Source organism: Varroa destructor, unplaced genomic scaffold (assembly GCF_002443255.2).
Source record: "Varroa destructor unplaced genomic scaffold, Vdes_3.0 BEIS01000001.1, whole genome shotgun sequence".
Classification (NCBI taxonomy): domain Eukaryota; kingdom Metazoa; phylum Arthropoda; class Arachnida; order Mesostigmata; family Varroidae; genus Varroa; species Varroa destructor.
In genome coordinates, this window is record NW_019211454.1 from 61,829,864 (window position 1) to 61,843,460 (window position 13,597).

Genomic DNA, 13,597 nt, shown 5'->3' on the forward strand with positions numbered 1-13,597 from the left:
AGTTACAATCGCTTTTCTTTTGTATGAATTTTCTACAAGGAGAAACGTATGTATACAGAAAAATAGACGTCCCCCGTTTTTCCCTTTCCATCTAATATCTTACGATTATTAAGCTAATATTGGATGAAATTGGGGTTATCAGACACAGTTACATGTATCGTTGCAATAAACCGTTTACTGTTGTTGAGACATTTCACTTCTCTCTTTCTATAAATAAAATACCTGTTTTTCGAAATTAAAATACTTGTCAAAGCACATTGTTCAATTTACATGAAAACCTGCATTAATGTCTTACATTAATGCATCATTAGAGACCGAGAGAGACGGTAATGATGTTTGTTAATTTAAAAAATTAAAAAAAAACTTACTATACCACGATGCGGTAAATACACTAAAAATGTGAGATTGGTATGCAGCGAAAAAAGTTTTAGTAAACAGTAAAAACAAATTACTGCGATGGACGTTCTCTGCTGAAGTTTCCGCATCGTGCAAATGCAACGTTCCGTTATTTTTATTCGACGAAACGGTTCGTGTGGAAATGTCGGAGATTTCGAGTACTTCTTGGGAGTGTTCCCAACGGCTTTGGTGAGCTACGATTAATTAGAACCTGCATTACCGAAATCAGGCAACTACTGAAAAAACGATATCTAAGTAGAACTTCTACTATGTGGACCTTACTCCCCGCCTTTTTATTTATTTATTAAGCCGCGATTTTATTGAAGTTAGACTTCTGACCGTTACCATTATCTGATTATGATGATGTCCACATTACGCCTGTTTTCAGTACTAATCCAGCAAGTAAAAATGACAATCAATCACAGCGTTCTTTGTAATTGTTCTGCTTATATAGTTATCATTTTAATTTCCAAGTAGCAATTAGCCAAAACATAATAATAATAAAACTATTTGTTCAACTTCGAGTTACAGCATCAAGTGGTGGCACCATGTCAATTCCAGCGCAATCCTTAGCCCGTCAAGGGCAGCGTCTGTAGGCTAGACTCCACAAAACCTAGAAATACGGCCAGTAAAATCGCGTCAGCATCAGAAGATAGTCTCAGTGAAGTGACCAGAGGAAGGGTGGATCCAGTCAAGCATTCAGCGAAGTTGAGTGCACGAAGGCGCTAAATCCAAGACGCCCACGAGTCACGAGTGTACCGACTTAGCAGCACAGGCTAATAAGGAACAAGAAAGCGATACGTAAAAGATCTAAAAAGAAAACGTATAGTTAAGTGAGAACTATAACGAGAGAAATTTCTATCGACGAGCTGTTTTTATTATTGTTATTATTACTGAAGGTGCCACTGGGCAACAGTCATAACCAGATGGACGTAGAAGTACGTTGAAACAGATCAGGGTGCCCACGGGCAAAAGGAAACAAATGATGCGAGATGGTGAGTGAAAGTAGAACACAGATACTAGTCCCTCCACACCTCTCAGTTAGCTAGCCCCGACGCTGTCTATGCTTCCCGTGAATCTTATAGATGTTTATATTTTTGGGCTCTTGCCTCACTACAATCGATCTTAAAAAGGTATAAGCCTATGCCAGTCCTATACGAAACATGGTGGCCTATGTTATATTTAGAAGCTGTTCTACTAGTATTATGCGTATCCGGAAGCTATAGGGCTGCCCGTTAGTGAAACTTCTTTCCCCTAAAAAGTCATTCTGTCAGTCCCTAGGATCCATCGCTTAGCTTGCGCTCTGTAAATACTGCCATACACATTTAATGTCAACCCAAGCGCACATGTGCGCCATTTAAAGGAACGTATTCTGATTCAATTTCTCCCCTGTATATTATAGTACATGGTTCTTTAGGATTTCACTGCGCTTCAATTTAATTGTAGTTGAAAATCAAATGTATAATTAAGCTTAGTGTATATATTAAGTTACTTTTAGAAGGGTGGTTGCAGTCATCATCTTCACGACCATGCCACGTATTTCTGCGGGTGAAGTTGCTTGATACTTTCTAGGAACAGTCACCTCGTGTTTAATAGAGTTGCAATAAAAATAAGCTACGTAGTAAAATTCGAATTTCGTACAAATTTCGAATTATATTGAATGGATATAGGTGTTGGTCCATCGTGTTTTTATTTGTTGGTCATTTTATTTGATTTTATTTAATTCAGATGTCGCTGACTAACTCCTTTATGCCACAGACTAACAATATATTGTTAATGGAAATAAAAACCTTAAACCTAGAATTTGAGGTGTAAAACCGATAGGGCGGAGACATTTGTTTCACTCTTCCTCTTCCATATTCTTGTTGCTTAATTTTGCCAATGCCTAGACAATAGACAAATGTTTGATAAGCTTCAGACTGCTCGATCTGTTCCCGCACTGGTTCACTTCTACCTCCCAGTAATACGTCGTACCGCAAGTTTGACGCCAAAGTGATTGAAGTAATTCTTTTTTTAAAGAGCGCACCATCTTGACAGCTTTAATAATTTCCTATCCGCGTCTTTAACACTTTAGACCAGCGCACAAAGGGGCTAACGTCAAAAATAGCAGGTTAACTACAGAACTGGGAAAAATCTTCCTCCTTTCGAGTAATAAGCACAGGAGCAGAACAGAATAAGACAGGGAGCGAAATATATTGGCATTGTGTAACGAACATATGGTCGCATTGTTTCTAATAGTCAACGGTCTTTTTTAGCTCGTGCATTCAAACCACTGTTAGCCATTGTTGAGAGGTCACGCGCCTTTAATAGAATGAATTAGCGTTCATGGATGGATATATACGCAATGCGTCCCTGCTCGTTAATCGATTTGGTGCAAAGCATTTCAGTGTTTTGCCCAGGAAGGGCAGCCGGCTTTGCGCAAACTAAATGTTATACTCCAATTATACCCCGAGTTCTTTAACCGCGGGTAGCATGGGAAAGCTTCTAATAACCCTTTTTGTCGATGAGTTTCGGATCAGCTTCAGTAGTAGTACTCCAGACCTCTCTAGTAATATATCAAAGCTGCTTACGTTCCCCGTTCGTCTAATTAATACTAGATTGTAAAATCGCGCTACAGATAACGCGAGCTGAATATCTACAAGACAGTCATAGGTAAATATAGAACTGAAAAACGAAAGCACCTCGCCAACAATTGTACAATGGACTCATTTATGCTGCTATAATCGGAGGCCGGGATCTCCATGAAATTAAAGTTGCTAAGCTTCGTAAACTTTTCAGCTGCTTCTGTTACATAGTCCTGCCCCATGAACATAAGTAAAAAGTATTAGAAAGCACTTTATTATTAGCGCTTACAAAGTCAATGGATTCAACGAAGAGATCAGGTACATCACATTCGAGCGAGGCACTACTCATGCTATTGGATTAAGTTGTTCAAGTGCTAGGATAAGCACATATAAATTACTCATTAGAGTATGCTATACAACTACAAGAACACATATTCGTAGAAATATGCTACAGGCCACTGCGTTCATGATCCTGCTTAAAATCAACGTAGAGTTGTTGGCTTGCGTAGATCGGTAGAGATGTCGGGAACTCATAAACAATCATAATTCTTAGCCTTCACTTCGCTACGGTTGACCTTAGGCAATTATAAACCTCTGCCAATGGTCTTCTGCACTCGATTCTTTGTTCCTTAAAGGCCATATACAATTGCCTGCAGCCAATAAGCATCACTATAGTATACTGATGTGTACAATCGCGGATTCGTTTAGACGTCCTGCAGCTTTATCATACGACGTGTGCTTTGTTATATCACAAACAATTATCACAGCTGACTCTCCTTCACAGGATAGCGACACAAACTGGAGCTGGCAGAAACGTTTGTTATGCCCAGTGACCATATTTGAGACGACTCTCTTTAGTGAAATTAACTTACTTTTTACCGATCGAATTTGACGATAGTCGTCAACCTCATGGGATTTACCAAATCTCTCATAAAGTTTTTGTCAACTTCCGGGCCGTCAATAAATAGTGCTGTAACAGGAGTAAATTCAAAGAATTTCACAAGGGATAATGAGAACAAAGGGACAGTTTTCAAGTTGATATGTGTCGTACATTATTTTCTTGTTTTGTGAAGACATCTAAACGGATCTTGAAGAATCATTCCTTGTCTTTGGTGCTGCCACCAATCAACAAGTCATGGTGACTAATATTGCGCATGTAACCGATACTATAGGAAACTAGAAAGCTGCCCATAGAGAAACGCCTTTGTACCCTTCAGAAATCGCTCTTGTCTGTACCTCAGTCTACATTTTGTAAAAACTACAACACATACGGTACGTTAATTGCACCGTTTATTATCGCCGCTTGTACCGCCATATTTTAATTTAAGCCTTTCTTTGTATACAATTGATAATTTATGAATTAATGTAGAATTTGACTACTGTTTAGTATATATATATATAAGCCTAGTGTATAATAAGTTACCTTTGAAGTAATAAGTGCAGTCATCATTTCCGTAATCATTGTCTATTTTTGCGTTCAAATTTAGTCGACATCCTCTTAACATTATCCCTTCGCTGTCAATCAAATTAAGTAGAAATCAAGTAAGAACGAAATGCGTAAAAAACGTTTCGGGTTTAATGTTCACTGCTTTAAATTAAACATTAATTGAAACGGCCTAAACTGTACATGTTGTCAATAATAACGTGATCCAAAAAAACGTGATCACAAAAACACGTATTAATCTTAACGTCATTTACATATTCGTAGTAGTAATGAATGGATTCGGATATCGGTTTGCCGTATTTTTATTTATTAGCTATAACACTTATCTAATTACAATTCCATTAAAAATTTATTAGTATCGACTCTGTACCCTTTCTCACGATCAGATTGTTATTTCCAAAATATGACATAGAAAGATTATAGCATTGACCTAACCTTAAGAGCTGCTAATCTTTGGGGCACGTAATAGTTTGAGTAGGAACACAGACATAAACGCACTTTGTTTCGTGCTGGGGGCCAGTCATTTTATGGAATGTGGAACGGTGGTGCCGGACATAAAGCTCGATTTATGGTACTAATATTATTCATATTATACATATATATATATACATAATATATATATTGTTATTATTAACACTATGGTACCGGGGAGCTCTTTATGGCCATTTGATTCCATTCCTATCTTCTTGCTGCTCACATTCACTTCCTTATCTTTACTGTTCCGGTGAATCATAACAGACGCCTACCGCAAACAGAAAAAACAGCACGGTTCGGTTTTGATACAAGGCGTTTATGACCAATTAGGGCTGATCTGTACTCTACGGAGGTCTACAGAATCTGCACTTGTGTGTGGGTTGATTTCCTTCGTGGTTTTCACTGGGATGAACCGCCCGTAGTGACGAAAACTATGCACGATTAACTAAATCAGTCGTCATGTCAGTATTCGTGGCCTGGGTTTTTCAGTTACCAAATGTTAAACCACTTACCAAGGCTGGTGTTTTGAAAAACAGACAAGCGACATCCTTCTATTATTCCTCTGACTTCTATTTGTTGTTCCCGTAAGCTGGAGTCCGTAGGATATGCTCGAGTTGTACGTTAAATAAATAAGTGTTTCACGTTCGATGCTGCCGTTAAACACTGCCTCGGACGGGACGGCTGGTTACTAGTGTGAAACGGATTATCTATGTCTTGTACTGTCGAAAACTTTTCCCACGGCGTGGAGTACGCGGTAGCGCCAGAGACTAGGATCTGGAGGAGCTCTAGTTCTAATCTGGTTGAGTGCATGCAGATTGATGCAATATTGTTCTTGTAACTAATGTAGATTAATAAACGTTTCTTTTTTTTAATAAATATATGGCCCCTACACCATATCGAGAACGCAGATTGACAACTATTGCTTGACTAAATGATCACTTTTTATTTGCTTTGAGCCAATAACGCTTTCTGAACTCGCTTACAGGGCTACCTTAAGTGACCTATTGGATAGGTCATTTTCTCACCTTTAGCGAGATGAAGCGCAGAAATTTAAGTGGATATTGAATCCAGCACAGCAAAAATTTTTCTGGAGCACTTTTTAAAGCAGAAGCCGAAAACTGAGATTACCTTTGACCTGCAAAAAAGAATAACATCATATGCCTAGAATAAGCACGGCGTCTAGCCTTTGAGCACAACCCATTTCAAAATGCATGCCGCGAATGAGTTGTTCGTAAATACAATCAAGTCCGATGGTGCCAATTATTTTACTAAAATATTGCTCCGCTTCAATAAGTAACTGAAAGTGACAGGATTTCCCGCGGCAGCTTTGACAGTCGCTGCATATCATCGGCTCGCCGGAAGATTGCGCTTTTTAAATATGGCCATAGGTTATTAGACCTATCTTAAAAAAGGTTCTGAGCTACAAATACAAGCTCCAAATATTTGTCGTTTAATACTGTTGATAAACACATAGAAGGCTGTCACTGTGGACCAATGAATGCATGTACGTTTGAATCAGACGTTATAAGTTCCGGATATGCAGTCTATCAAAAACGATAGCCTACCGACTTTGTCCTGGCTTCTGCATAGAACTGTGGAGGTTTTCATGCGGGACAATCGGTCCCAGTCAATTCGCTGAGTTCAGGCGCTGTGATTTTTATCTACCAGAGCTGTCTGGGTTTTTTAGATGAATGGCTATAATATTAACACTCTGACCTGCATCGGGACGACTTGATTATCCTTATTCATCTCAACTTATGCTTAAGCGTCACGTTACTGCTTGTAAAGCCAATTATGAGCAATATGCGTTATGTCCATCAACTTAATCGCGTTTTGGCAAACGCTGGGTGACACTGCATGACCTTGGATTTGAGTTTATACCTATATGTATACACCCACTATGGTGAGTTGTACTTCTTGTAATTTCTTCTGTTTTATATATATATATAGCCCCTAGAATGTTCATCTCATGCAATTCAGTGTTATTACTTTTATTAAATGTAATTTGCTTTTAATTTGGCATTAAAATTTATCTTTGGGATAGGTGAAAAAAGAAAAACATTTTTCCTTCAGTACATAAAGTACAGTAAAATATTCAGCTGTCCCACATATAGCCACGCCTTTCTAAATCTGGTTGAAGAAAGGATCTATTAGCACAGATAGAACGAATTGTCTGATTCTATTCTGGAATTTTATGTACACATTGAAAAGGTTGGCCAATGAAACACCATAAATGAGAGTAAGAATGTTTGAAGTGAAAGAATGCCTTGAAGATGTTTGAATTTTTATTTCTACGCTTTTTATATTTATTCTTTTTCTGTATTGAACGTCGATACGGGATAATATCTATCTCCCTGTGCAAGTGAAGGACGGAAAAAAGCGAAATGTTTCTACATTCGATTTCGTAATTTAACAGCCTAAAAAGTTTTATTAAAATAACTATACCAAAAACGTTATTCAAATAAAAAACAGAGAAAAATACTATAGTACATTATAAGAAAATACCTCGGTATCTGCATATAAAAGGCTGCGACTCGTACTGGTATGAAAAATAAATTAGGTCCATGAAAATCTTAGTATAAAAGTAATAATATAGGGCGTACCAGCAGTTGACCTTAGCTATTGTCCTCTTTAGGGAACATCTGAAACTGCAACGACACACAAATGCTGTATATACAAAAGAAGTGTTTCGAGTGTTATGCTGTTGTTAAGTGTTACTTTGAAGGGCCGGTCCCCAGCAGGATACTAAATGTATATAAGCTCGGTTTCTAAATTAAGCATTAAGTTCAGTGGGCAAGCACATTACCACTTTGTCGTCGTAATCATAGAAATACTAATCTATGCAATTCTTTTAGGTTATTTATCGTTAAACGACTGGCCTCAGTGATAAAAAGCTTTTTAGAAAGTCCCCCCCCCCCCCCCAAGTACTGTTTACCACTTTTACTAAACTATAATTTAGCATGCATAATCTATTAATGGAAAAATAAAATGAGGTAGATTCCTAAATAATTTTAACATAGAAGCTTCCTTTATATTTAAGCAGAAAAAGCATTTAAAAACAATATTTAAGCAGAAATGTAAAAAAAAGGTTTTTGTATGTTCTTGGTATTAATAATGTAAGAATATTTAACTTTTATTATCATCAAACAAATCATGAGATTCTTTGTTCTATAAAATTCTCTAAAGAAAACACAAGAAAATGCCAGCTTGTAAAGCGAACGTCAATGACAATTTTTTGTTTTTAACAGTTAGACTCAAATTACTAGCGATATTTATAAACGTTTGCAAGCTTTTCTGCTTTGTAAGGGTTAACTTCCCGATGGTAGCTTTTTTGTCACAAAATGAACTCTTCAGACGTGAACTATAATAAGACCTGTATATTAGAAATTACATTCGAAAGCAATGTATTACACACATTATTGAGAATATCATCCCTTTCTTCTATTAAAGCCCCTTACAACATCACAGGTTCGACTTCCGGATAACTTTGCACCATATTGATCAACTACCTTCAGAAATAGTCTATCTTAAACGGACGCTCAAGTTTTATCTTAAAACACGACAAATGAGACTGCGTTGTGTCATGCCATGAATATGCCAGTTGCTTTTGAAAGCTGAATGGTTTATGTTTTGTAATATCATCAAAATTTGATTTGTTTGCTTGGTTGGGATATTATTATTCATTCAAACAATGGTACTTCTATTATCTCTATTATATCTTTATATTATATATATTATATCTATTTCCTCTATTATATCTTCTAGACTTTGAGCCTACTTAGAGTATTTAGCTTGGTCGAGATTTTATGAAAATATCTCCCGGCGATAGGATTGTATGAGTCAACAATGGATCGGATTAGGTCAAAAAAAGAAAAAGATGGTACATTTCTCCGATGTTTGATTTACATAAAAAAAAGACCTGGGTCTTTACATATAAACACGTGAAAAGAACACTTATATAGAGCAGCTGGCGATCCACGTTATTGGTTCAATCTACAAGGCTCAACTTGTGTGAAATTAACTAACATCTGGTCTACTTACTTCTGCCTTTCGAGTCTTTTTAGATACTGTTTACAACGAATGCAGTGCGATGTACATGCTCGACTTGATAGCCACGCTACCTACAAATGTATGTCGTCTCCGCACTATTGCCAATACTATACTACTTATCTAATCTATAAACGTATTGTCTATGCTATATAGAGACCCAGCGTTCGATTGTCACGCCCACGCTGTAGCAGACGAAAGCGCTGCTCCCGATATAAATTCTAAGCACAGGCATTAATCAACAAATTGAAATAATGAATTGAAAAGGACAAAGAACGAAAAAAGAATGATTAAGAACCAAATTTATGAAGTGTGGCCTCACGTGTGTTAGTAAAATAGTGAGGTACGTTAGTATCCACATGACTAGACAGATCGTTATCCAATATAGGTTTTACTTGAACATATCTTCCGAAATAATCGATCATGACGTTATGTATACAATGGACACAATCGTACGTTCCAAAGACAGGCGAAGGTTAAATCTAAAAAAAAAAATGGAAGAGCTTAAACGTAATGAACTTAAATATATTGAATAAAAAGAAAAACAGAATTATGATATTTGCGCAAAAATGTCTTACAAGATAATTTAAGGTTTAGAGATTTTGCATTTAATTTCGTAAGGATGAAAAAATCCTTTATTTAATTATTACTCATTACTAAATAAAGTACTCAATTTCGCATTCTTATTCAAGATTGCGAATTGTAAGCTGTTAACTTATATATGATGATTTATTTAATTTAATGTTTTATTTTTATCATGAAGATAATAAATTATATTACATATCTATTGTTAAGTTACTGATAATTTAAGAATATTACACTTTTTTCCAAGGCTTTTTGTATAAGCTATACAAATATAATAAAGAGAAGATAAAAATAAAAAAATGAAACGTTTATTCGATTTTTAATTAAGTAAAATTGGAATAGATTTGTCAGTAAATTAAATTCTTATATTATTCTATATTCTTACTGAAAAATTTAGAATATATATATATATATATGTTTATTATTTATGAGAAAAATTATATTTTTCTTAAGAAATTGTAGAAGTAAAAATAATTCCTTTCTAGCATTGAATTTATTTAATCAAAATAAGTAATATAATAAGGATATAAATGAAATATTTATATTAATATTTTAATTATAATTAATTATATAATTAATTAATATTATATTAATTATATTATATAATTAATTAATATTTAATTTTAAACAATTGAGTTGTGTATTTAAAATAAATATTTAGCTTAGAAAACAAGCTAAGAAAACAACTAATTTACTCAAAAAGAAAGGGAAAAATTAGGATTTTAACTTCATAGAAGTTTTTTGCGCTGAATTTATTTTCTGTTTTTGAAATATAAAATACTAGTCCTAAGCTATACAGGATAGTTAATATGGTACTAGGGAAAATAATGACTCTTAGAATACAGAAATCAAATTGCTTGTGAATTCAGAGGAATTTTCACATGACTGCCGTTGAGTGTATGCTGTTTATATTTAAATAATCTAAGGATTATACAAATGCTAGTTAACAAAATTTATTGATGTGGGTATGGAGTGATTTAAAAAGATGAACAAGGGAGAAGTGAGTAAGAATAGTAATGTCATAAATATTTATTATTGGGGAGGAAATAGGTAAAATCGCTAAGGATTCGCACCATGTTTGGGAGCAGAGTTAAATTTCAATGAGGGAAAGCTATCAGATTCATCAGGCTAAAAATGCTTGAAAACATGGTTCCTAGGTATACTAAACATCTGGACATTGTGTACCTCCTCAGCACATTTTAGCAAAACGTGAGCAAATATTAGATATAATATTAGAGCAAATAAAACATTAGGCGCCAATAAAAATGAGCCAAATAAGATACTATGGCTGTGTGTGTTTGATGTTAAAAACATCAAGACGTTGCATGCTTACCTCAAATGTACTCTTTGTTGATGGTATGATCGATTTTATCGCTTAATCCAAATTGGGTTGATATCTAAGTCGAATGTGATTATGCACTTATCAAACTATTTTAGACGTTCCATGCTTTTTGATGGAAAACGTCCGAATGTCCACCCGCTATCCGGAAACAATCAACGGGACTTCCTTAAGAAAACGAATTTTAATAAAAACAGCGGTTCAAAATTTACCTGGGTATTTATGTCTGAATCTTAGCATACGATGCTTGATAAAATAGGTCGTCGGAAAGGTCTACAAACAACTTACCAAATCTTATTTGATTTCTGCGTAAAACAGGTTAGTTAAGTGCAACTATTGGGCAATGAGTAACGTATAATAAGCAAATAATAGGGGCAACTATTATCAGCACTTCTATAACGGAATGAATGAATGAATGAAAACATGTCGAATTGGAAAATATGCAGAGATATTGTAACAAATACTTCTCATCGAAACCTAGCATGGTTTAAACAGAGTCTCAGCATTTTAGAGTCAAAAAATTGAAAAGTTGATGCGTCGAAACTGTCACTTAGCGGCTTTTTCAAAATGATATATCAAGTTTAGTGCTTAAAGGTTAAGTCAAAGTAGCCTATAGGCCAGGTTCTAATTTACCAATATGGAAATACTGGTAAAAACATGCATTCGTGCACCACCCTTTAAACCTCTAGCTTTGCAGCGTAAATGATGTAAGTCATGTACGTTAAAATGACGTCCTATCTAAGATAAGATAGCCTATGATGTTCGTAATAGCTACACCTTTCGCATATATACAATATTTAATAGTTGGGTTTGTCAAGGAGCTTTTTCAGACAACTCCAGAATGTCTCGGATAATGCCTCTCTGTAGTGATGAAAAGAATCAAGCTAGCTTTGGTAATTATCGACCCGTGATTCTCACGAGCTTTAGGCAAAAAAATGTTCGCCTTCCGTGCCGAAAACTCCGATTTTAAGGTACTGGCAGGCAGGGCGACTATTTTCGCAAGTACCCAACATAAATTCCGTCAGTCCATGTCGCCAAAGTTATTGTCATTATGCTGCGAGCTATGACTTGTTTCAGTTTAGGATCCAGTTAATAATACTTTCTGACCTCAAGACGCGCGACAGTTCGTACAAAATATTTTGGTTTAATCCCTGTAATAAAACAATGTAAGCATAAGAAGACAGCGTTACGATGTTAGCAGATATATCCTAAGCATTTTTGTTGCGTTCTCTTCCCTCCATTTTATATATTCACTTTATTTTGAAGCTTTGTGGGCGATGGTTTTTTTTCACTATTGGGCAGTCTCGTCTACAGATGATACGTTCCGGCTAAGCCGAGCAAACAAAGACGGGAAAAGTTGTAATCAAATCACGTATAAGGCAGCAACGGTAGTTACATGTTTTTCTTGCGGGTTTTTGACTTTTATGGCCTGTTTAAGAACTGGGCTAAACACCATCTGCAAACGGCTGCTTAGAGAGCTTCCGGCTGGTTATATGATTAATACGTCAGTCAACCTCGGACGCAGTAGAAACCCTAGACATAACAGTACGTAAGATTTAATTATTCCTAGAAGTAAAATCTCATTTGCCTTGAATGGCCTTAAAGAGGCAAGTGTGTTAGTTGGGAATTCAAACAATCTTGATAAATTTTAATGGCCAAAGGCTATTACATCAAGCTATGAATTCAATCAGTGAATGAGACACACTAAGGAGGGGAAGTCTAGTGCGTTGTCCTATATAATTAACAAAGCGTACCTTTCAAATAAGGTTTTCAATGTGAATTTTTATCGTCAGGCCAAGCTTTTCTCCCAAAAAAATCTATTTTTGGAGCCCGTATGTAATTTTCACTTGGTTTATATGTCGTTCGAGCATAAATTCGAAAACTTGCCACGCATCTCTTTCGTATAAAGCGTATCACCCATGTAGCGTACGCGTATTATTCAAGGGTGATAAATAATTTACGCAATGCTTCCTAGCAATGAACGTACGTAAAGCATTTATGCAACATCCAGAGAATGTTGTATGCGTACGCATCGAGAAATGGTAAGCTTATTATGATAAGCTTTGGTTATTTTCATTGTAGTTATAATTGACCTACAGACGTACCACAGCTTGGTAAATACAGACGTTATTACGTCCAAGATATTCAACAACATTCACCTTTTGATGATTGAAAGTTGGATTGTGAAATGATCACGGAATGGGGCCAATGCCATCACGCAATTCATAGGATCTTTGGTTACTCTTGACTTCTTTTGGATTGCCCGTTAGCGTCTTCTTCGCTAATTATTCAATTGGTATCCAAAAAGGGAAGTTGTAAGTATTTGAATGTTGAATTTGAGAATTTATAGAATCGGGATTCAGTTCAATATTACGAGGGCGAGAAATTGAAATAGCGATTGCTTAATGCCATTTCAGCTGCTCATTATTATACAGGAGGTAAACAAACAAAGTTATTAATATTTTCGGTAGACAAATCGAGTATACCCCTTTGGAGTTGTGCCACATTGTAATACTACGCGACTAACTTTAGGCGTATAGGTATTATTAAATGTTTTAATTGACACAAAACAAACATCGTAGATGAGAGTGAATATGACAGAGACAGGGTGTGCCAAAGTCCTTTACGGTTTGTCCACACAATAGGCGAACGGACTGGGTTGGTTTTGCTACATGCTGAGTGTTTCCAGCTTATGTGGGGAATACAATGGCAATCGAATGACTTGTCAAGCCGCTGACATAACAACAA

The 13,597-nt window shown here is 35.9% G+C and overlaps 1 long non-coding RNA gene across 1 annotated transcript; it reads right to left on the minus strand.

The window, feature by feature from the left end:
* Positions 1-1,055: 1,055 nt before the first annotated feature.
* LOC147758911 (uncharacterized) lies at positions 1,056-9,053 on the minus strand. The gene is made up of 3 exons (XR_015318401.1): positions 8,920-9,053; positions 3,833-6,013; positions 1,056-1,172 (listed from the first exon to the last, which is right to left on the minus strand). It is a non-coding gene; the product is annotated as an uncharacterized LOC147758911 (long non-coding RNA).
* Between the last annotated feature and the right edge of the window lie 4,544 nt (positions 9,054-13,597).